Consider the following 22,001-nt stretch of genomic DNA (forward strand, 5'->3'; position numbering starts at 1 on the left):
TGAACACCAAATAGTTGAATTGGTGTTGTTAACTCAATAAGAATTCAACATAGAAATATCAACAAGTTTTGAGTTGTACGTCAAATCAACATTATTTTTACAACCATGACTTTTAAAAATTTTGTTGAAATATATCAGTAGAAAAATAACGTTGGAACAACGTCCAAACAATGCTGATCAATTAACTGTTGAAAAAGAGTTGATACATGAATAATGATACAACGTTGAAATATCAACTCTGAATTAAACGTTTGTTGAGCACTTTCTACATCTTATGGATTACTTTGACAGCAAGTCCGATTGATCATTTTGGTAAGTCATTCCATACAAGAACAATATATGCAGTGGCGGCTGGTGAAAATATTATATGTGGGGCTGTTTGTGTGGGGGTCTGGGGATATACATTTCCCCCATACAATTTTACATTTTGTAGATGTGATTTCCTGCATTCTGGTGCATTTTAATTTTTATATATTAAGTTGTATATATTAAGTTAATTTTTATATTAAGTGGTCTCTTAATTTTTCTTCCAGAGCTAGAAGAAAAATTAAGCTATGTTTGTGTGTTATTTTTTTAATTTTAAGCGGTCTGTTAATTTTTTTCCAGAGCAGTTGGTTTTTTCCAATTTTTATATATATATATATCCTACACAGTTCTGGAAAAAAATTAACAGACCGCTTAAAATTAAAAAAATAACACACAAACATACACACACACACACACACACACATATATGTATATATATATATAGACACACATATGGACGGACACACACACACACACACACACACACACACACGAATACAAGATGTATGGCTTGATTGGAGGACAGCGACTTCCACACAACACCTGCTTGCGCGTGCGCGAAGTGGGTCTGTGTCGTCATCGTCAGCCTCGCAGGTTCTGACCTGGACCGATTCGACTGAATTTGGGCATAACAGCTCAGACGGTAAGCAAAGTTTTTGAAGTCACATTTTATAACTAGAAAATTCCTAAATAAATGTTGAGTGTGCCTGACTCTGGTCCATATACGTATTGTGTTAATAAATAATGTGTTTATATGGGCAGACTAACGTAGTTTAACCACGAACCGGAGTTAGTGCTAGCTAACCGTCAAACGCCGTTCTTATCTGTGTGTGTGTAGACGTATGGGCAGACTAGTTTAACCGCGAACCGCCGTTAAGTGTAACGTTACGGGCAGACTAGTTTAACCGCGAACTGCCGTTAGTCCGTCGTTCCACCGGCGTGTATGTGTGTACGCTCCATGAAGCTAACGTTATACATTTTAGATCAGTTTGAATGTTTTTGTCTTGTACTACCGTTACCCAATCAGGGAGAGGCATAAGAATATCTATACATCTTTAGCACGTCACATTCTTCTTTCTTCTTTTTTCCAGAGATTTGGAAAAACGACCTGAAAGTCTCCTTTAACGTTAAGTTGTCCCCATACCTAACCCAACGATCTATTTGAATCTGAAAGTAACTAACCCTTAACTTATTTTTTTGTTACATTTTTGTAAAATTTAAATACAGGTTTATGTGGAAGACTTTTTATATATAAAATGTATATAATAATTTCTGATCAAATCATTGCATGTTTGAATGATTCGTTTTTGACTTGAAACAGTTGCATATTAAACTTAAATTTAGCTTATCCTTCCTATTTTGTTGGTTTTGGGGGGCGTGTTAGAGTGGGATTTTGTAGGTGGTCCTCAGAAAAAAATTGGAAGATAAAGTGGTCCTTTGGCTGAAAAAGTTTGAGAAACACTGTGTTAAATTGATAGTAAAGGAGATTTATATTATTTGAAAATGTTTTTATTTTGAATAAATGCAGTTCTTTTAAACCTTTTATTCATCAAATATATTAAGCAGCAGAACTGTTTCCAACACTCATAATAAATCAGAATATTAGAATGATTGCTGAAGGATCATGTGACGGTGAAGGAATGATACTGAAAATTCAGCTTTTCACAGAAATAAATTGTAATTTAACATATAATAAATTGAAAACCAAATATTTAAATTGTAATAAGATCACAATATTACTTTTTTTTTTTTTACTGTATTTTTGATCAAATAAATGCAGGCTTGATGAGCAGAAGAAACTTCTTTCAAAAACATTACACATAGTAATGTGTCCAAACTTTTATATATATATATATATATATATATATATATATATATATATAAATATATAAATATATAAAATACTCCATTCTGGGCTCTAGACTAACTTCTCTACCTGCAGCAAGGGTTACTACCAACTGCCTTTTGTTGCTCGCTCAAGCACATGATTATCAATGACCTTGCATGTTGATCAATACTAATTGATATACTTTGATCATTGGCAATGCCACAAAAGTTGATATTTGCTAAATATTTTAATTTGAGAGAGTAGTGTTTGCTAATACTGATCTGTTTTTTTTTGTTTTTCTCATCAGATGTGGTCTTGAGCTTAAAGCCAATGAAAGTAGACGAATACATGGCCAAAGACTTGAAATATGCACCTGAGAGGACTGGTGGCGGTAGCAGAAAGAAGTAACAAGAAAGGAAGACTTAACCAGCTGTGTTTAATGTTGCCCAATGTTTGGGCCGTTTTTTTTTAAGGTTAAAAAAAGCTAGTTCACCCAAAAATGAAAATTCTGTCATTTACTCCTCACCCTAATGTCGTTCCAGACCCGTAAGACCTCCATTCATCTTCAGAACACAGTTTAAGATATTTTATATTTACTCCGAACTTTCTGTCCCTCCATTGAAAATGTATGTACGGTATACTGTCCATGTCCAGAAGGACCAGAAAGATAATAACATCATCAAAGTAGTCCATATGTGACATCAGTGGGTTGGATAGAATTTTTGCAATGAAAGCAATGAAAATACATTTTGGTCCAAAAAAAAACAACAACATAAAAAGTGACAGTATACCGTACATACATTTTCAATGAAGGGACAGAAAGCTCTTGGACTAAATATAAAATACCTTAAACTGTGTTCCGAAGATGAACGAAGGTCTTACGGGTGTGGAGCGACAAGGCGAGTCATTTAAAGGGTTAGTTCACCCAAAAATGAAATTGATGTCATTAACTCCTCCCCCTAATGTTGTTCCACACCCGTAAGACCTCCGTTCATCTTCACACACAGTTTAAGATATTTTATATTTTAGTCCCAGAGCATAATGCAGTATGCACACTTTACTGTCCATGTCTAGAAAGGGAATAAAAACATCATCAAAGTAGTCCATATGTGACATCAGTTAGTTAATTAGAATCTCTTGAAGAGTCGAAAATAGATTTTGGTCCAAAAATAAAAAAAAGTACGATTTTATTCAGCATTGTTTTCTCTTCTGCGTTTGTTTTCAAACCTCAAATAAAGATTCAAACAGCCATGAATCAATGATTCGGATCGCCACAATGCTCTGGGACTAAAATATAAAATATCTTAAACTGTGTTCTGAAGAGGAATGGAGGTCTTACGGGTCTGGAATGACATTGGGGTGAGTCATTAATGACCTCAATTTCACTTTTGGGTGAACTAACCCTTTAATGACAGAATTTTTGGGTAAAGTAAAAGTTTGACATGTGTACAATTGGTGTAAAAGGTTGGCACAATTGCAGCTATGTAATAAAGCATGTTTCCTACGTCAGTGAAATGTCTTTATTAATCTTCTTCCTGGTCTTCCTTTGACCAATTGGCTTCTTCCAAGCTGACTGTGCGTGTTTGCAAACTTAGTGTTTATGTATCCATTTCAAGGTGTTTGGTGTTGCTGTTGAACACATCAATACTTCAGTGAAAACAGTTTAACAAAAACTATGTTGAAAAGCAGGACTTTATAGTGACGTTGAAATTTCAACGTTGATTGGATATGCAAAATCTAAACTTAAATCAATGTTGGCAAATTCACCTATGTTGAGAAACATGACGTCGGAATGACGTTGCCATTTCAACGTTGATTAGATTTGCAAAATCTAAACTAAAATCAATATTGTTTCAATGTTGGCAAATTCACCTATGTTGAGAAACATGACGTCGGAATGACGTTGCCATTTCAACGTTGATTAGATTTGCAAAATCTAAACTAAAATCAATATTGTTTCAATGTTGGCAAATTCACCTATGTTGAGAAACATGACGTCGGAATGACGTTGCCATTTCAACGTTGATTAGATTTGCAAAATCTAAACTAAAATCAATATTGTTTCAATGTTGGCAAATTAACCTATGTTGAGAAACATGACGTCGGAATGACGTTGCCATTTCAACGTTGATTAGATTTGCAAAATCTAAACTAAAATCAATATTGTTTCAATGTTGGCAAATTCACCTATGTTGAGAAACATGACATTGGAAAGACGTTGCCATTTCAACGTTGATTAGATTTGCAAAATCTAAACAAAATTCAACGGTTATCCAACACTGGCACCTGACGTTGATTCAACAGTGGCTCAATGTTAAAATGCCAGCTGGGTATATATATATATATATATATATATATATATATATATATATATATATATATATATATATATATATATATATATATATATATATATATATATATACACACTACATATTTTGCCAAAAGTTTTAGGTTCTCTGCCTTTACATTCACATGAACTTTAATGACATCCCGTTCTTAATCCGTAGGGTTTAATGTGGACTCGGCCCACCCTTTGCAGCTATAACAGCTTCAACTCTTCTGGGAAGGCTTTCCACAATGTTTAGGAGTCTGTTTACTGGGATTTACCATTCTTCTAGAAGCGCATTTGTGAGGTCAGGCACTGATGTCGGGCGAGATGGCCTGGCTCACAGTCTCCTCTCTAATTCATCCCAAAGGTGTTCTATTGGGTTGAGGTCAGGACTCTACAGGCCAGTCAAATTCCTCCACACCAAACTCGCTCAGTCATGTCTTTATGGACCTTGCTTTGTGCACTGGTGTGCAGTCATTTTGAAAAAGGAAAGGGTTGGGAGCATGAAATTGTCCAAAATGTATTGGTATACTGAAGCATTAAGAGTTTCTTTCACTGAAATTAAGGGCCAAGCCCAACCCCAAACCCCTTCCCCATTGCAGTCAGGCATATACCGTTCTCATGGCAACTGGCATACCCTAACTCGTCAACTGTATTGCCAGACAAAGACAAGTTTTTTACTGTTTTTGTGTAGTTGGTTTGTCTTATCCATCCTAGCCCATCGATTTGCGTTTCTGTGTATAGTTGGAGTCAGTGTAAAACGCCTGTCCTCAGGGTGTTATCAGATAAAGTGTAGCTCCTCACAAGACTTTGGTGATGGAACCATGTCAAATCCATGTATGAATTTCCTCAACGTGAGAACATGCCACTTCAAAGCAGCTTGTTTTGATAGATCTCCAATTTCCATGCCCAAATCATGGCCTGACAAGTGCCTATGTATTCATTGCCCATCGCTGTGCACAGAGTGTGTTCTTCCTCTACTGAATTTTAATGCTTGACATGTCAGCAGACTATAGTCCAAGTTATGTAAAATCATTGTAAAGCCACCGTAAACTTGTCAGTGCTGATAGACAGGGCAAGATGTGTGGTGGACATTGGCAAACAAAGATTGTATTACAGTTAAGGTCTGTCATTATAATTTTTCCACTGCTAGACTGATATAAAATCGCTTTGTAGACAAAGAAGCGCAAGACTTTTCCAACATTAAAGAGTGCCTTTATTTATTTTATTTTTGCTGATTAAAATCACTATATAAACTTTAAAATGCAGCGGAGGACAAGCAGCGGTTTGTGATTTAATCTGTCGGCTGATACAGACCAGAATGATTAATTAGGCTTTGTAAGAATAAAGAAAAATTCCCCCACATCTCTCTCAGTAGATTAATGGACTTGTTGTAAAACATGAAGACTACTGGGTTTAGTACTTTTTTCATTAAGTGTATCATAGATCATGAACAGATTTAATTAATTGTTAAGTAAGCCTCCCCACCCACCCCATCCCATCCTCAATGTCCTCTTTTAAAATTTTAAAAGATTTTCCTGTAATTTACAATAAAATGTACATCTGTTTAAATGTGAGTCTGTAAGATTTTTGTAACACTTCAGTATGGGGAACACATCACTTTTAACTACGACTTTTGCCTCAATAAACTCATAATTCACTGCTTATTAATAGTTGGTATGGTAGTTTAGTAGCATTTAAAGGGGTGGTTGCATGCGATTTCACTTTTTTAACTTTAGTTAGTTTGTAATGTTGCTACTTGAGCATAAACAGTATCTGCAAAGTTACAGCGCTGAAAGTTCAATGCAAACGGAGATAATTGGCTTTTAAAGTTATGGAAGTTTATTGCCTACAAAAACGGCCGGTTTGGACTACAACAAGCTTCTTTTCCGGGTTGGTAACATCATAAACCCTTGCTATAGACCCTTTTACAGCCCACGTGATCAAAGAGTTGCGCACGCATTTTGGCAACGGAAGTGGTGTTGTTCCCTAGTGGTTCTAACGTGTGAGCAACTCCGAAAGTTTATCAAAACGGTTTCCCAGCATCAAAATGTCTGGCTGTTGCGTTTTTGGTTGCACTAATCGCTATTCCACCAATGGGCTTAAGTTTTAAAGGATTCCGACAGGATCACGGCCGTTTCAGAAGAACCGGCGGTACCTGTGGCTGCAGGCGATTAAATGCAGGCGATTAAATTTGTAAAACATTTACTGCACTTGAAACTTAATTATTTATAATAAACCTCCCAACATTGGCTGCCACTGGTGTGTATGTACCCCCACCCCCAGATTATCATATCAATAATCACAGTACTTATCAATTTCATTTGTACTGATTTTATTAATAGTTTAATTGCAAAATAACCATCTAAGAAATGTATGCAAGCAACATAGTTGCTATTAAAGTACTATAGCATTACAAAATTAAACTTTAAACAAAAGTGTGTCGACAGGAATCAATAACAACAAAATGTAAGGAAAAGGATAAATGTATGTCAGGTTGAAGAATAAGAATAAATGTAGAAAATTGTATTGGACATTCTGTACATGCCCACAGACAACGTATTCATAAGCATCCAGTGATTTATATGCTTGTCTCGGGTGTACACGCTCGGTTTCTCAACTAAATACGTATATATCCGACCACTAAGTTATATCTGGCCATCTGCTAACGTCTTCTCTCCACTCCACTATAGTACACGGATCTGGTAGCCGAATACCATTTGATAAAGTCAACTTTTTAAAATAACTTTCTCGGTTTGTGTAGCTTAATCCGCTCACGTAGCTTGACATGCTGCTGATTCTTGCCACAGTTTGTTGCCAAAATGCACGCGCATACGTTGCTACGTCATCATTGTATACAAACAGTAAAAGGGTCTATAAACATAAACAATGCCCCCGCGAACACGCAACAAAGTGGGTGAAGCCACGTCGCATTTATTTCGGAAGAGAGAGCTGTTGCAGAAGTCTAGAGTGTTGCAGACATGCCATCGAAACAATGTTATTTTTACCCCAAGTGCACGACTTCTGCGTTCGGCCTTCGACTCCTATTAACAGGCCTCTGTCTCAAGCGCCTGTATCCAATAACCTAGTAATATGCATGCTAGTAAGCAACTAGTTAATAACTGAACCTTAAAATAAAGTGCTACCAGATTTATTTATTTTTTAAAGAATTCTCTTATGCTCATTTTAAAATCTAATTTAATTATAATTATTCAAGGCTGAATTTTCATCAGCCATTACTCCAGTCTTTGGTGTCACATGATCCTTCAGAAATCATTCTGAAAAGCTGATTTGATGCTAAAGAAACATCAACCTCAAGTCATCCTAGGTATAAATGACATGCTTCTTTCAGACGAATACAATCAGAGTTATATATACATTAAAAAAATGTCCTGGCTCTTCCAAGCTTTATAATGGCAGTGAATGGCAGTTTTTTTTCTGTTTTGAAGTCCATAAAAGTGCATCTATCCACCATAAAAGTGGTCGACACAGCTCTGCGGGTTAATAAATGCCTTTTGGAGTGAAGCTACGCGTTTGTGTAAGAAAAATATCAATATTTAAAATAAATGGTCTCATGAACGTGCGTACGAGAGTTATATATTTTAAATATTTATTAACTTACTATGAATGTCTCTACTGTCACTTTTGAACAGGTTGTGTCATTGTGTCATTGCTTATTAAAATTAATTTATTTAAAAATAATAAGAATAAAGAAATCTTACAGAGCCAAGTGTTTTGAATGATATAGTGTATTACCTTTCAATTGGTCCAATTCAGATCAAAGTAGTGCAAAGTATCACAACACAGAAAACTCTGGAATATACTATTCTGCTCAGGGATATAATGTAGCTTCTTAAGTGTTTTTACTTGCTAGTAAGGGTAGGCTATAGATGGTCTGAAGCTGAAACAATCATTGCAAACATGTCTCGTTTTTCAGAATCAGTTTTATATCCAGGTAAAACAGCTTTCCAGGCAATACTCAGAGCAATCCTATGTATGCTGAGACATCACCTTAAACCTCACTGGGCTAACAAAGGTTCACCTAGACAGCTTCAAGAGCCCTGGGACCTGAACTACGCCTGAGCTGTGTAAGCCACACGGACAGCAATTTTTATAGAACAGGCCCCAGAGGAGACAGTTCATCGCTAGGGTCTCAACTGACAGGAAGTAACCGAGGCGGACGGGTTCTGACCCTGAGCTGTCAAGCATTCTGTAAACAGTTTTGGAGGGTGAAACATCAGGTAAAGATCTGGGATTTCCGTAACTTTGATCTGACTTGTTTTACATGCTTCTAGTGCAGGGATTTTGGGTTGGAAAGGGCAATTCAGTGTTGACAGACCCAGTAATTCTCCACGGACCTGTCCTAAAGCTGCAATGTTCTGAAAGAACTCTGACACATAAATGACCATGGTCTCATGAATCTATAAAATGTTCTTGTTCTGAAAGCGAGACTTTTTTGGGGATTGTCAAAGCTCTTTAATCCAAAGTCTCCATCTTTAGAGTTTCATCAGCCGTGGTGTTGACAGAGATTATTATTTATTTTTTTCCCTTTGAGTTCCTGTGAATGCTGTGGGGAAAGACTTTGACTTTTAAGTTCACAAAGGGAAACAGAGAGCAATTTTTGTTCGTTTAAAAAAAGGGAAAGTAATATCCCCAGGCGCTTTTCGGCCAGTGGCACAGCGGATTCTGTGAAGGAAGAATTGCGTCTGTGTCTTCGCATGCTGTGGTCCATTTGCTGCAGTCTCCGATCTATGTTCGATGAGTTCCCCATATGTGGTTGTGTTAGCATGCATGCTGCTGTCAGTGTGAAGTGTTAACTCTAGACTGATTGTGTAAGCGCGTTTGTCAGAAAGGTGTCATAAGGCTTCTGCCTGCTGTCAGGTTATAGAGCACAGTGTGTGACCACACACAACTGATGAGGTGTCAGAGACTGTCCACTGTTACATCTCCAAGATGGAAGCTGTGGGTCAGAAGAAAGAAAGAAGCAAGATAATCTTACTTAATCTAGCACATTTTTGTAATCTCACTACATATTTAGAAAGGGTCCATCATGTCCAGTTGCCTTTTCATAAAACCGTTTCATACACTACTTTTGCATTACTTTTTTACGGCTGGGCCTGCTTGTTTTTAATTTTTTAAATAATAATAATAAAATGCTATTTGGCAAATTTAAGGCCTTTTCACACCAAAAGTAATGCAAAAGTAGTGTACCGTTTCATAAAAAGTAACTAAGTAATAAAATTGGTTAGAGACACTCGATATTTGTTACGCATTACAATACAATATAATGCATACATTTTAATGCGTAACAAATATTGAGTGTCTCTAACCAATTTCATTACTTATTTACTTTTTATGAAACGTTACACTACTTTTTTAATGGTTCGTTACTTTTGCATTACTTTTGGCGTGAAAAGGACTTTTAATTTGGCCAAAAAAAACGTTTATCATTATTATTATTATTATTATTATTATTATTATTATTATTATTATTATTATTATTATTATTATTATTATTATTTAAAAATAAATTAAAAAAAAACAAGCAGGCCCATGCAAAAGTAGTGTACCGTTTCATAAAAAGTAAATAAGTAATCAAATTGTTTAGAGACACTCAATATTTATTACACATTACAATACAATTTATGCATTACACTTTTCTAAACTATTGTGTTTCTTCACAAGAAAAAAATGCAATAAGCCACTAAGTTCATATGGACTCGTTTTATGATCTTTTTATGAACTTTTTAAGTTCAACGTGTCAACGTGGTAGTTGCGTAGCTGTCTATAGAGGGACATAAAGTGCTCAGATATAATTTAAAATGTCATCTAAATTAAGTAATTTGTGTGTGAATTAACCATTTTATGATGTTTATTTATTTGTTTATTTGCTTGCTTGCTTAAATATTTGGCCTTATGTTATAGATGTTTTCTTGTAACTTCAGTAAGCAGACATCCTAATATCCAATGATCTTATTTGCTTCTATTCTAGAGGACAATGTAAATCAAGCATGTCTCAGTTTACTCCACTCTCCCCTGCCCATATTGAATTGGATTGTATTAAGTTCAGGTTTGTATTAAGTCAGTTAACCTGAATGATAGTCTGAACTGTTTATTTGCATTGTTGTTTCAGCAAAATGCTGAATGTTGTGAAACAGCAAAATGTTGTTTCAGTCAAGCTTAATGTCTCCTTATGCATTAATTCTGCCCTTCTGAGGACTCCCGGTCCATGTTTCAGTTTAATGAGCGCTGCCATAGTGGTACACATTATGTTTTCGCCACAGCAATGTGTGCATTAAACCGTACATATGCTGCGCACTGCCAGGATTCAAACGGATTCCTGCTGCTTTACGGATACACTGTGAAACAGTAAGCTAATGCAGCAAGCCCCCACAGAGGTGTTAATTAGATTTTTTCATCCGAACATGACTGCACAAATACTCTTGCACTCCCCCTCAGATACACACGCACAGACACAAACAAATTTGTTATCTAATTGAACACAATTTCATTTGATGATATTCATTCCAATCCATTTCCACTGCATGTACACACACTCGTCCACCGTATTGGCCTCGTTTGCATTACCAGAGCATGTTATTCAGGGGCTCTTATAATGAATACACAATATAATAGGAATTGTTGGGGTGACATTCTGCTCCCTAATCAGCTGCCATCCTTGTTCCTGTGACTGGTGTCAATTTCCTGAACCAGCTAAGGTCATTGAGTAAAAAAAAAAAAAAAAGTGTTTCCAATAGTGTAAAAGTAGATCAGCTGTTTTCAAGATATTTTAGAAGTCCCCCACCAAACACCATATTTTAGTAGTGTTTACTCTTTCTCTGCCTCAGCTTTTTCCCAAAATCTTCATGGGCCCCAGAATATTTTGCTGAACATGCATCAGTTTTATTTTTAGCTGAATGCGTTATTTTTTTATCATCACTTTAATTTCATAAAAAAGTAACACTTTGAGCAGAAAGCTGAGAAAAAAGGCATTTTTGTCAAAACAAAATGTCAAAACATGGAGTAGATTGAAACCATCAACACCCCGAAAGCTTGCACAGTCCTATAACTTGTCCTCGGTCACCATTTCATTAGCCAGTTTTGATTCATATGCTTTTATAATGTTCATGACCACATTATTTTATATGTTTTAGCGCTTATTTCTGCTTCTTTTTTCCTGTTTTGATCAGGAGATGCTGTACTCTTTTAGAAGATGTGTCATGTGCCCATAATGTATAACAGTGAAATTTTCATCGATGGCAGGCAGGGAAAAATGTAACCATGTTTGAGTTGGGGCAATGATATGTTATCTGCATTAAAGAATGATTGACAGATTCAGTTATGTGCGGAATTCTCTGACTGGCATTTTCAAAGCACTATTCAGTTAAACGCTACTGTTTGTGACAGATTTCAGCTATATTTATAGCTAATTATATTATATTTATATTATATTATTAAAGGGGGGTGGGGTCTAATGCTTGTTCATCCATTCTGACTTATTTACACTGTTAAAGAGTTGGATTCTGAGTTGGTAAACATTGGCTTTACATTTTTTATGGCCCTCTGTGACGTCATAAATTGTGGTATTGCTTGTGTATGGGCACTTCTCACGGATGAGCGCATGCACACATCAACCGGGGGTGCGTTTACCAAAAGCATCGTTACCCACCTATGGTCGCAAGTTCTTTCGTTGTCAACATAGTTCAACCAGCCGGTGTTTCCCGAAACCATAGTTCCAACAAACATTCGCAAACTGCATCGCAAACTTGTGTGGTTGCAATGTCAGCCCTCAACCTGTGGTTTGAAGAATAGTTTCTCGTTTCCATGTGGATTCATAAATCCTTATCTTGAGCAAAATAAGCAAGCTGACATTTAGTACTATCGTATCTTTTATTTTGAAATCCATACAAATGTCATTTTATGTCTTTTAGTTTGTCAAGACATTTAAAGCACCTTTTTTTTGAAGAGTGTGCATGTGCGAATGTGCTCTAGTACGTACGAATTTGAATATGGAAATAAAGCAAAATATCTGAGAAAAAGATTTTGTCCTCAAGTATCATGTCCATAATTTATAGCAAAAAAAAAAAATCTAGCATGAATTTGATCTCAAAATATTTAATTAAAAGCAGTTATTACCCCACCACCTCCGTGACAGGAAATGCACCCCTGAGCAAGAGCAAGAGTAAGAGCACACCCATCAACCTTCGTTCAGGTTACGGAAGCCGTCAGCAACGCCGTCATTTTGTTTTTAGACCACGAAATCAACAGTGTTACTAAAGACGTTGTTTGTTTGTTCCCGGTCATGAGTTTGAAACCTCAGGTGGTGAGTCCAACTGCATCAAATGGCTGTGTTTTGTTGGCAATCAGCACATAAGTGCATGTAATGTAAATAACACAATAGTGTACAACACATATAGTGAATAGAAAGTTACCCAGGGATAATGCCATGATGTGTGTGTGTGTGTGTGTGTGTGTGTGTGTGTGCGTGCGTGCGTGCGTGCGTGCGTGCGTGCGTGCGTGCGTGCGTGCGTGCGTGCGTGCGTGCGTGCGTGCGTGCGTGCGTGCGTGCGTGCGTGCGTGCTCACAGCTCTTTAGCTCTGCCCACTGCATGCCTCCACAAGCTCGCTGTTTTTGTTAAAAAACGGTAGTGTATCTGTCTTTAATAAACCTGATAAAACTAAGACTCTTCGGAGATATGAAGGATGCAGTACTACTCTATAGGTACTGTAAAGATGTAATGTAAAGATTAACAGTAGACTGTGTGTGTGTTATAGACTTGGTAAACCCAGCCTGATCTGCCGGCGATTTGCTTTCGCCCTGCAGCTCAGTCTGGAAACCTGTACATTCATTTCTACAGCTCCTGTTACACTTTTGCGGTAACCAATCACAGACTGGCTTCGAATAAATCTACCTAACGCGCTATTGGCGGGTTTAACACAATGACAGATAAGGAAGCGATGGGTCTTTGCCCGTTGATCACGCCTCTTGTGGTCTGATTGGTTGAAGGACTATCCAATTGCAGAGTCATTTGAATAATGCCCGTTGATCACGCCTCTTGTGGTCTGATTGGTTGAAGGACTATCCAATTGCAGAGTCATTTGAATAATGCCAGTTGATCACGCCTCTTGTGCAGTAGAAAATACAGAGCAGACTCCCAGACCGATGTTCAATCTTAAATTGAGCTTGGTCTGGTGATAGCCAGCCAATGTGTGTTGTGTACCCTTTAAAATATATAATATTGTTACTACATACAATTTTTTGATTGAAGTTGAAATATTAAAAATATTTTGTAGCTTGGCAAGATATCATTTTGAAGTATTTCCTAACACTGTTTAAATAATGTGTGTGTTTATAGGTACAGCTGGCTCTGCATTGGAAACTGTGAACATGTTTTAGTGATATGAACAGCGGTGCGGGTAGAATTTAATTGGTCTGCTGCAGGTTGTGAAGGTGAAGAGGTGGATGTGAAGAGTGGTGTGTTACCGTCACTCTGCCACATGACACTAGACCACCTTCACACAGTCAAAGATTATTATATAACATTTCAACCCGAAAATAGAGGATTCACGTTAGCAAATAGGCTATATGCGATTGTCACTATTCACTACTGAAAGTTTGCAGTGTGCGGCTATTGATTCTTGTGTAAATGCAGTATTCTACATCTGCGTTAAGTTTAAATACTTTATACAAATGCCACTTCGGGTGTTGCTTGCATGCAGCGTAAAGACACGTTTTGTTTGCTTTCATTTATTTTTATTCCAGACACCTTTACATTGGCTTCTCCTTCTCTGTCATTTGCTTTCTCATCCTCTCTCACTCATCACACACACACAAACACATACGCTGACACAGACCGTGTTAATAAGTGCTACCTCTTGCTCTCTTCTTTCATATCAGTAATGGAGAAGCTGGAGACGAGGACGAGATGGGAGAATGATGTGTGGCTTTATGCGATAGCACTTTCCACCGCAAGCCTGGTATCAAACTGGACACACAGATTACATTTCTGTGTTTACTTGCCCGTGTACATCGTGGTACTTTATATGAGGTTCCAGAGCTTCAGAGGCTTAATGAAGAATAAAAATGTGGAAGTACAAGGTTAAGATTTGATTTTAAAGTAGTTTCCTTTGTTAAGGGCATTTTGGTAACGTGTTGGGTCACCACTTGGTGTCCAATGTAAAATCACTAGTGTTGTTTTACAACAAAAGGTTACATAGTGGGACATTATAACGCTGAATCATGTTGAAATTAGATTGATTCTTTCAATTTAAGTGTCACTTTTCACTTCCTGGAGAGTTTTAGCTTCGATCCCGAGAAACTAAATTAGCGTTAGCTAGGTGAAACATGTATCGGTCACTATAGATAGTTTAGATAACACAATAGAGTGCTAGAAGTGATCTGTGGAGAGGATTGCGACTTGATAAGCACTTGTATGCATTAACTCATTTACATACAACACCATTGTCCATTATTAGCCTTTTACTGGCGCCCTGATGTTCACCTGTTATGGAAATCATCCACTCTCTCAAAACATGGAGTTTTTACGCACTTTGTCTTCCTTTGGGATTCGGAAAAGGATGCTTTAGAGTGAATCAATTATAAATAAATGCAGAGTGTTCTGTACTTATAGAAACAGTTCACCAAAAAGTTCAAAAGTTTACTCACTGTTATGTCATTCCAAACCTACATAAACATTTTTTCTCTAGAACACAATAGGAAAACACAAAAACATTTAAAATACAATGACAAAAAGCACCATAAAAGCAGTCCAGATGACTTGTGGGCTGTAGTCTTTGAAACCATAAAACATTTAGATTGTTGTTCAGTGACATATAGGGCCCTATCTTGCACCCAGCGCAATTGACTTTGTACACCGACGCATGTGTCATTCCTATTTTGCACCCGCGCAAACCGAGCTTTTCCCTCCACAGAAGCACGTCCCTAAACTAGTGAATGAACTTGCGCTCGCTGGGCGGTTCAGCCCAAAAAAGGAGGCGTGTTCCGGCGCAATCAATCCCTGGTGCTATTTTGCTGTTCCATTAAACAATTGCGCCACTGACCAGAAACCTAGTGTAAAGTCAGTGGCGCGTTGCGCGTTGTTCATTATGCTATTTTAAGGGCGCATGCTTGACCATAATGTATAGCATGCACAACGTGCATACACTTTGCTCATGTAATCTACACAGATGCAAAAGTTATTTTTGCAAATCATAAATTGTTGCACTAAAAAAATATTAACACATTGTGGTGTGCCACGAAGATGTAAAAAAATAGGCATAAATCTAGCTCACAAATTATTCAGACTAATTGTAGTAATTAAGGATCAGACCTGTTTGCCCAATAGTGGCAAGACATATATGTATATAAGGACATCTGACAAATTGGTTTGTCCGTCAAGAACCAGGAAAAAAAAAATCGACTGAAAAACTGAAAAAACTATTTAACCGACGCTATTTTGGGTGGGTTTCTCCCATCCCCATACAACACAACTTCTCTGTCTTTCACTGCTCTTTCAAGAACATCAGTCTCCTCGGCTGTGAACCGCTCCTGGCGTGCGCCTGGTAAATACGCCATAATAATAGCAATCTATAATGGAACTTGCGCACCTGCTTTTAAAGGGAATGTTGGATGACGCTCTGATTGGTTTATTCACGTTACGCCCAAACCACACCTATGAATAATGAAGCTACTTCAGACCAACCCATTTTAGATTTTCGCCAGGTGCAAGAGTCATTTATCCCGCCGGGAAAATAGCAACAGCGCCGAGACCCGCCCACAAAGTTACTTGCGCTTTGACACTTGCGTTTCAAATCGTTAAAATAGGGCCCATAAGGTTATGAAAGGGATCATTGAGTCAATGAGTAGAAACTGCATCAATGAACAAATTTCTTTTAAATACGAATCATTTTCATTGAACTGGCCATTTCATAAATTGGACTGATTCATTTAGAAATTATCCTGGCACAACACTGTTTCTCACACAAAGCTATCGTGTTGCAGGAAGAGTTGTCATATATCATACTTTTATGCATTTTTTTTTTTTTGTGTGTGTCTTTGTCACTATATGCCATGCCATGTTGTATGGAAAAGACTTGCATACATACTTTCCTATATATATATATATATATATATATATATATATATATATAAAATTATTATTATTATTTTTTTTTTTTTTTTTTTTTTTTTTTTTTTTTTGTGATACATACAGGTTTGAAAGTCATTAATTTACAAAAAAAAAAAAAAGTGTCTGCCTTAAATTAGTACAATCACCTTGGATGTTTAAGTGATGTTTAAGTCAACTTAAATTACATTAAAGTGACTTAAAAAAGAGTTGAATCTTGTGTTAAAAAAAAAAAAACAGTTGAAAATTGTTTGTTTTTTTGAGTAGTTAAAGCAATTTAAAAACATGTCATGTAATTTATTTATTTATTTATTATGGTTATTTTTTATTTATTTTTTACAGTGTATTGAAACTAAATGTGAATTAATATTGACACATTTTCTGGTAAACTGTTCCTCTTGGAAGGAAATCAAGTCTTTCAGTTGTTCTATCTCCCTGGTCACGTGAATAAACCGTTAGCTGAGGGCTACTAGTTGAGCCGTAAATGTGTAACCTTCTAAATATCCCTTGAAACATTATCCTCTATTTCTTCCCTTAGGTTCAGTATTCTACGAGTGTGAAAGTGTGAATGCAGAGCTTTATACAGCACTGTTTCTTCCTGGGATTACGTTTTGAGGGAATGAGTAAATTGCAGAATGCCCAGCGGTTAAGGGGTTTCCATAAAAATGGTGCTTACTCGCCATGGTGTAATGAAACAATGAGAGCGTTGAATAGTCGGACTTTGCCTGCGGACCTCTCTTAGACAGACCACTGAATTTCACTTGAGTGCCTTTAACCTAGGTAGAGTAAGGCAGCTGGGCCATTCAGGCCAAGAAAGCAGAAAATTTCACCTCCGTGCTCCATTCCACATTGTAGTCCATTTATCTTTCTCTAGAACTGTTAGATGTATTGAATTACCTCCCAAAATGAAGGGGAATACCGCTCTGTGCTTTTCTGTTGCTATGTAGCTGAGATTGCCATGTAGAATTGAGTGCTTTTTGAGGTCTTGCGCCCCAGGCGCTGCAATCACCAATCTATGAGCCAAAAAGTTTAAAATGTGTTCTTAATATAAATCTCTGCCCGTCTCTGAAAAAAAAAAAAAAAACATAATTCATTAGATTTCAAATGGAATATTAGCCTCATTATTTGTACACTTTAAACCTATTCAAAGTCCAAAAATAGTGATGTGATCCCTTGTCCAGAAGCTTCATTGTCTGTTTTCCCTGCAGACCATGTATCCCCCCCCTCTCTCTCTCTCTCTCTCTCTCTCTCTCTCTCTCTCTCTCTCTCTCTCTCTCTCTCTCTCTCTCTCTCTCTCTCTCTCTCTCTCTCTCTCTCTCTCTCTCTCTCTATCTGGTATCTAGTACGATCACTCGCTCACACACACCTGCTCCATCATTATTTCATCCTGTCTCAATCTTTCTCCCGTTCTTCCTATTATAAAGCCCATCACACAGTGCGCTGGCTTTCCTGGTGTGAATGAGATTCTGAAGTCATATTGATTTCCCTGGATGTCTATAATAGAGGATATGCCATGTGTAACACCGGCCTTGTGTTAGCGCAGTGTAGCCCTTACTTTCTTTTTCAACTCTTTTTGTACAGCACTGTAGAACTGTGAACAGAGAGGGAAACTAAAAATGAATTGTCCCTGCTAATGCTGTTCTTTATTTATTTAAGTTGTTTGCATTGTTTTAGCACCTAAAGGAATTATATAACTGTTAACAAATCAAATGTGGCCGCAAAATTAGCACTGAATGCGATTTGCAGTTCTAAGTGCTAGGTTGTCAGGGATTTAGCGTACCATGATGGGAATGTAGAGTATCGCTCTGCGATACCACTGGGATTCACTCACCTTAATCGGCTCTTTAAAAAGGCAAAACTGCTAGACTACAGTGCACCAATTTATTTACCTTTAAAGGAATAGGTTGCATAATTATTTTTATTTATTTATTTATTTATTTAAAATATATATATATATATATATTTTTTTTTTATTTATTATTATATATATTTTTTATTTATTTTATTTTATTTTATTTATTTTATTTTTATTTTTATTTTTTTGGGGGGGGGGGGGATTTTGATTAAACTATCCCTAATTATTAGGGATGCACCGAATCCAGATTTTTGAGGTTTGGCTGAATACCGAATCCACTGGTTAAGATTCCGAATCCAACTCCCAACTCCCATCCTCAGTCCATTATCACAGTAAACACATTAATGACATAAACAACGTCCACAGCAGTGTATTTTTAATTTAATTTTAATTTAAAAAAAGGCAACATTATGCCAGGATGACTGTGCCGTATTGCTGTCTGTAGATTTCTTCATTCCTTCAACTCTTATTCTCTCGGATGGGAAGTTCGGTTATTTGCCCGGAAACGGTTCTTTCAGAGAGTTTGTTTCAGTGAACCGGTTAAAAAAACCAGATCACCGCTTCTTTTACGTAATGACGTCATTTCTATCATCCCGGCGGATGAAAATACATTCAAACACATTCATATAAAGTATTTGTAATCAAAACTTAGTATAGTAATAATTTTTATTGTCATCATCATCTTCTTGGATACGTTTTTTGCAAAAGCACTCAATACAGCCACTGTCGTGCAAACACTGATGTTTTACACAGATTAAATAAACTTACATTGACATAACATAAACTTACACAAATCCTTGGTTCACCCGTGCTCATATATTATCAACATCCGTTTTCCGAGAGAAACAGCAGCCGTCCCACTCCGAGAGAAACAGTTCTGTTCAAGACAACGCTATCACGCATGCAGAATCTCAGCTCACCGGTTCTCACAGCAAAACATGTCTCAGTTCAGTGAACTGTTGGAGTTACAACATATACTTCAAGATATTAGTTTATTTCTAGTCTGAGGGACTGTCACTCATGTCAGAAAGTTAGTAACTATAGTAACTTGTGGGATCAGCGCTGATTTGAGACGCCAACCGTTTAGAACGATTCAGTCTGATTTGGTGAACTGGTTCGACCGGATCACTAAAAAGATCTGGTTAAAAAGAACGATTCGTTCGCGAATCGGACATCCAGCGGCTATTATTTAGGGTTCTTGCCACCACGAGACAAATCGGCATTGCAAATTGAACATATAGCTCGACTTGAACTGCCTTCTTGTGACTGAAAGTACTGCCAAACAACACATTTTCTGTTCACAAGTTCCATTTTCACTTTCTCACAGCCAACTGCATTCGAACGGTCCACCTAGTAAACACGTTGCCATAATCAACCACGGCATCATGTTCGACCAGTATCGTGTAGTGCAAGCGGGTTCGGTTCGGTGGGAAAAAAATTCTAAGGTTCGGCAGAAACCGAACCCAGTCAAAAAGCCCAATATTCGGCCGAATCCGAACCCGAATCCTGGATTCGGTGCATCCCTAAAAATTATGCTAGGCAAATAAGACCAATTCACAGATAAATGTTAAAGTTTTTGTGCCAAAAGAAATACAATAGTAGCCTGACAAGCTAGACCAACAACAAAATGTTGGGTCTGGGAACTCACCATTGACAGGGTCAATCCGAGGGGCGGGATAAATGGTTGTCTTTCAAATTACCTATCTATCTATCTATCTATCTATCTATCTATCTATCTATCTATCTATCTATCTATCTATCTATCTATCTATCTATCTATCTATCTATCTATCTATCTATCTATCTATCTATCTATCTATCTATCTATCTATCTATCTATCTATCTATCTATCTATATACATATATATATATATATATATATATATATATATATATATATATATATATATATATATATATATATATATATATATATATATATATAATGAGTCTTTCCAGTTATGATTTTGCTTTATGTTTCTTGTTCTCTAAAGTGTATGTTTGGTCTCTGAGGAGTGACTAAGGGACAGCTAATAGCAACAAGGTGTTGTGTGCTTGGATTTTGGAGGTATCACACACCCCTAACATGCCAGGAGTGAAGTAACAGTGTTTGCTCACTTAGCCCGGCTTCCAGATATGAAATAAGGATTTGCCATCCATATAATTTATTATATTTTATAGTTCCTTTTACTGAAACACTAAAGTGTCAAGATGAATATTGCCTGTACTATTGTCTGTATCTCTCGCTGAGAGAAAGCATGTTATCAGTATGTTTTGGGAACATTCTAGTTAAAACTGGAGTTTAATCAGCTCCAACCTTGGAGAGACTTTGTATCTTTGTATGTGCGCAGTATTCTGTGTTACGGATCAGTGTTGAGAATGGACATTCTAAGTGATGAGTTATTGTTGATTTGTAGTTCTGGGCAAGCTTGCTCCAGACCAAGCTTGCTCACCCATCTCTTAGAATGTCCATTCTTAACACTGATCTGTAAAAGGAAATATAAAATGAATAAAATAGGCTTAACTTCAAAAACGCCAAAGCCAATTTCGAAAGACTGCTGTTCGCCAGATTCTTTGTTTACAAGAAGCATGTTTAACCTCTGCAACTTGACCGTCATTATGTTAAGCCCGTCCACCGACTCTATACACGATGAGATTGGGCTGATCAGAGTTTAGTTTTTCCAGCTCGCAAGTCTATGAAGAGTTGCTACAACACTCGCTGCAAATTAGATTTCCTGCCGATAGGATGCGTTTAGATTTCTATGCTAATACAATAGCTGCCATAGCTGGATTTCCATCCACATATATTAATGTGAATTTGGAGATTTTGCATTCAAACTAATGAAATCACAAAGATGCAAATACAATAAAATAAAAAAAGCTTACTTGAATCATGGATAAATGTGTCACTCTGTGATAAAAATAAATAAATAAACTGTATATTTACTGTATAAATTCCTAAATGCGCATGTAAAAAAAAAAAAAGTGACTGCCTCAACAAGATTGACTGAATTTGAAAATATTGGTAACACTTTAGTTTAGGGTTCTGTATTTAACTCATGGAAAAAGTGTAGTGCCTCTCGCAGTTTAAAATGCTTACGCTACGTCTGACAAGCGTAACTGGTGTGCAATGTCGTCAGAAATAGCGTAAGCATTTTGAACTGCATAATAAATGTAAGTTGAATATGAAGGCGATCAGCTGGAAGCTAGATAATTTACTTCATAAAGTTTAAAAAAAAAAAAAGTTTTGCAACAAACGCATCGATTCACTTCAGAATGCCTTTATTACCACAATTTGGATATAAACTTAATTGCAATGTTTGTTTGTTTTTTTTTCAAATCCCAATTTCAATATGCTTAGTGCATTGTTAAACATGATAATGTGTACTTAGCAAATAAAATGCATTTTCCCACTGAAATAACTGCCTTTAGGGAGACAGACGAAAAAGAGGGGACAATAGCAACAGATTGAGGATAAGAAAGAGTAAGACATAAAAATGGTTCGATTTCTTTGCATTCTTGCCCGAACTGTCTTTATCAGGATATAAATATGCCC

General features: G+C 36.8%; 1 protein-coding gene and 1 long non-coding RNA gene across 2 annotated transcripts in view; both read left to right on the forward strand.

Moving 5' to 3' along the window:
- cdh13 (cadherin 13, H-cadherin (heart)) overlaps positions 1-22,001 on the forward strand; it is a 486,341-nt gene that overhangs the window by 313,099 nt on the left and 151,241 nt on the right. The window lies entirely within an intron of this gene.
- Positions 823-3,638, forward strand: LOC137043815 (uncharacterized). The gene is made up of 2 exons (XR_010898572.1): positions 823-949; positions 2,442-3,638. It is a non-coding gene; the product is annotated as an uncharacterized lncRNA (long non-coding RNA).

The sequence above is a fragment of the Pseudorasbora parva genome, chromosome 16 (genome assembly GCF_024679245.1).
Source record: "Pseudorasbora parva isolate DD20220531a chromosome 16, ASM2467924v1, whole genome shotgun sequence".
NCBI classification, from domain to species: domain Eukaryota; kingdom Metazoa; phylum Chordata; class Actinopteri; order Cypriniformes; family Gobionidae; genus Pseudorasbora; species Pseudorasbora parva.